Source organism: Colobus angolensis, unplaced genomic scaffold (genome assembly GCF_000951035.1).
Source record: "Colobus angolensis palliatus isolate OR3802 unplaced genomic scaffold, Cang.pa_1.0 Scaffold300, whole genome shotgun sequence".
NCBI lineage: Eukaryota > Metazoa > Chordata > Mammalia > Primates > Cercopithecidae > Colobus > Colobus angolensis.
Window position 1 is genome coordinate 2,012,249 of NW_012116267.1, and position 3,821 is coordinate 2,016,069.

The 3,821-nt window shown below is 51.6% G+C and overlaps 1 protein-coding gene across 2 annotated transcripts in view; it reads left to right on the forward strand.

Annotated features, from left to right (window-relative positions):
• Nucleotides 1–1,203: 1,203 nt before the first annotated feature.
• Nucleotides 1,204–3,821, forward strand: part of LOC105517499 (potassium voltage-gated channel subfamily E member 1) — a 51,570-nt gene continuing 48,952 nt past the window's right edge. Inside the window, exon 1 of one of the 2 annotated variants that reach the window (XM_011950030.1) lies at nucleotides 1,204–1,419. The gene's annotated coding sequence lies outside the window, so the exon portion shown is untranslated. The remainder of the gene's footprint in view (nucleotides 1,420–3,821) is intronic. The other variant, XM_011950031.1, reaches the window with a different exon arrangement.

Genomic DNA, 3,821 nt, shown 5'->3' on the forward strand with positions numbered 1-3,821 from the left:
GGGGATTCTGGAACCAAACCCCATGGATACCAAGAGATGACTATATATAAAATACTGAGAAAGGCATGGAGAGTGATTTTCAGGCCTCTACCTAAAGCCCTGAATATTAGAAATTACTGAATTTCTTCTCAAGAAGGAAATTACGCCATACACCAGTGTTGCCACACACCCAGAGAACAAGATGACCCGACGCCCCAGCCTGGTCATGCCACATGAGCTGAGCAGTGGGTGGGCCACTGAGCCAGTGATAGAAATCACAAATTACAAAACATCAGAGTACTTTCTGGAAATAAGTCTTCCTCTCCAGGGAACAACACATTTGACGCTTGACTAGGATACACTACCGGATCCTCCAAGGGTAATGGTTCTCAAGAAGGCAGAAGCGATGGTGACCAACAGACCTCCTTAAAGGCTCAGATGCTGGAGAACTTCCTACTCCTCTCGACCATGCTAGGATGACTACAGCAGAGTCCCTGAGTCCTTTGATGCAAGGGTCTAGGTGAGTTCAAAGGAGAGCCGTACAAGGCCAGGCAGACAGACCCATGGTGATGGCTGTCCACACTGTTCAAGGGAATTCTAGATTCAGGCCATGTGGCAAGGTCACCTTGAGGGACATGCTTTGCTCTAAGCTCAGCTCAAGTGTGTCTGAACACTCCTCACTTCTTCCAACTGCAGAAGCACATGGAGAAGGGGGAGAAAGGGTTTTCCGCCTCCTAAAATGAGGGCAGCGTGGTGAAGAGCCTCATCATGCCCCCACCCAGGTCCCGTGTGCAGGGCAGGGCAGTGCCTATTTAGCAGGCCAGACCTCAAACTGCTGTTCTGTAGGATGTCAGGGCCTCACATGCAGGCTCCTATAAGCTGGCTGTCTTGGCAAGAGGGCCCTGGTACAGCACTGTCTTCATCAGAGAAAACCACACCCTGCATAACTTGTAACAGACAGAAATGCATTTGGCTCATGGTTCTGGAGATTGGGAAGCCCAGGATTAAGGGGCCACATCTGGCAAAGGCCTTCTTGCCACCACATGGTGGACAGCATCACATTGTTGTGGAAGGAGGGATGGGCAGGGCGGGAAGAGAGAGAGAGAGAGAGAGAACAAGAGAGAGAGAATCCATTCATAAGGGTGGAGCCCTTATGACTAAACATGTCCCATTAGGTCCCACCTCCCAACACTGTTGCTTTGGGGATTAAGTTTCCAACAGATTTTTTTCAAACCTTAGCAACCACCAAACAGACAAGCCCTTCGGCCTGTCCTGGAGGGCATTGAATGGCATGGCCTGGAGCTCACCCAGGGGAACCGTGCTCAGGAGGAGGAGACCAGAAGTTCTGAGAAGTGCCTAAGACCACCTGAAGAGAAGGAGCCTGCTGCCAATGGTGTGGACACTGCAGTGTGCTTGAGGAGCCTTCAGAAACAAGAACGGGTAGGAAAAGGGGGTTGCACAGACCCTTTCCTCAATTAGGCACCCTCTGCTCCCACTCTCATGCCCACCCTGACATCGAGCTAAGGGGGAGGCGCTCATCCACTGACAGGCGCCAGGCTGTCCTGGGCCTGGCAAACCCTGGCCGTGTACACCCATTCTCCACACCTCTGCCCCCACCCTCCCAGGAACAGGGCAGGGCAGGGCTCTCCTGCAGAGACACAGGGCAAAGAGGGAGAGAGAAGGCCTCAGGCCAGGGCATGGCCTAGTGCCTCCCAGCGCCAGGTCCTGACAGCCTGAGAGAGCTGGAATCAAGGAAGGCGATCCTGGGCCCCAGACAGACGTGGGTGAGCTTCAGCCTCTGGTGGCTGCATACCAGCCAGGGCAGCAGCGCCCCCTCCTGCCTATGTTGAGCTGTGTGGGCTGCAAGAGGACTAAGGAGAGTTTAAAGGAGGCAGGCAGTGAGGGAGGAAGTGTCCCAGGTAGAGGCTGAAGCTTTAAGGAGGATGGGAGGGGAGACTTCACCCGGAAGGAGCTTTTGGAGCAAGGGCCTGAAGGAAATTGGGGAGAAAGCCTGAGTATCTTTGGTAACTGGGAAGAGAGCATTCCAGGCAAAGGGAAAAGAAGAGAGGCTGTCGGGCAAGGGTACCCCCACCATGTCTGAGCACATAGAGGAGGACCCTGGGGCTGGAGGGGAGGGAGGAGGGGAGAATAGAAAGTGAGGCCAGAGGTGGCCTGGCCAGGGCCTTCGGGGCCGTGTGGGAGAAGGTGAGGGGCTCAGCGGGTGGGTGTCATGGGTGTGAAGAGGTAAGTCCCTTGTCACCAGTCAGCAGAGCGTTCCCTGGGCTCAGCTGAAGTCCTGCTGGAGTGTGTGGCCCCTGGGCTGGAGGGGACAGGATTGGCGGGAATAGAGTTGTGAGTTTGGGGCTGTGGTGAGCACAGCGCTAAGTGAGCCCCCAGCACTCCCACGTCCACACAAGGCGTGAACTGGCCCTGCACACACTCCTTGAGCGTGGGCAGGACAACCCTCTCTGCCTACTACAGTTCAGCACTCGTATTACAATGGGACAGTGCTTCTGTGATTACATTCCTTTATAGGAAAAATTGATTTTGCAGATATAGGTAAGATCCGGACTCGTTTGACTTTGAGTTTATCAAGAAGGAAGATTAACAGACACAGGGGCTACCTGAGAGTGGATGGTGGAAGGAGGAAGAGGATCAGAAAAAAATAACTCCTGGGTACTAAGTTTAGTACCTGGGTGACAAAATAATCTGTACAACAAACCCCCGTGACACAAGTTTACCCATGTGACAAACCTGCACATGTACGCCTGAACATAAAATAAAAGTTAAAAAAGGGGTGGGGTGCGGTGGCTCATGCCTGTAATCCCAGCACTTTGGGAGGCCAAGGTGGGCAGATCACGAAGTCAGGAGATCGAGACCATCCTGGCTAACACGGTGAAACCCCGTCTCTACTAAAAATACAAAAAATTAGCCAGGTTTGGTGGCGGGCACCTGTAGTCCCAGCTACTCGGGAGGCTGAGGCAGGAGAATGGCGTGAACCCAGGAGGCGGAGCTTGCAGTGAGCCGAGATCGGGCCACTACAGTCCGGCCTGGGTGCAGTGTGAGACTCCGTCTCAAAAAAAAAAAAAAAGTTAAGAAAAAAGAAGGAAGATTATCCTGGTGGGCCTGACTGAATCAGGTGAGCCCTGAGAGGACAGTGGAGGCAACAGTGGCACCCCCTGCTGGCCTGGAGCTGCCACAAGGTGAGGGAGGGGGCCATGTGGTCAGGATTTGAGAGCAGCCTCTAGAAGCTGAGGATGGCCCCCCAACAGCAGCCAGCAAGGGAGAGGGTACCTCCGTCCTACAACCACAAGGAAATGGATTCTACTAACACTACATATGTTCTGGTGAGTTCTGCATTAGTTCAGATGAGACCACAGCTCTGGCTGCCACCTTGATTTCAACCTGGTGAGACTGTGAGCAGAGGACCTAGCTAACCGACACCTGCAGTTCTGACCCACAGAAACCGAGATGATGAATTTGGGCTGTTCTGACTCACAGAAACCAAGGTGATGAATTTGTGTTGTTTTAAACCTCCACAAAGTAGTGTGAGAAAATACACAGTAGTTGTTTTATACCACTACATTTTTAGGAAGTTTGTTATCACAGTGGATAATTAAAACACCAATTTAAATCTTTTCTCAGCTAATTTTGTACCATTAGTGAAGCATAAACACTCCAAACCATAGTACTGTAGTCAAGAAAACCACCTGCTTCTATGCGTGAGAAGAACATTTAGGTGAACACATCAATAAAAAGGGTGAAGAAGGAACTCTAGCTGTATTGCATTTTGCATCATTTATATTCACTTCTATGACTATTTTTATAATACTATCCAATGA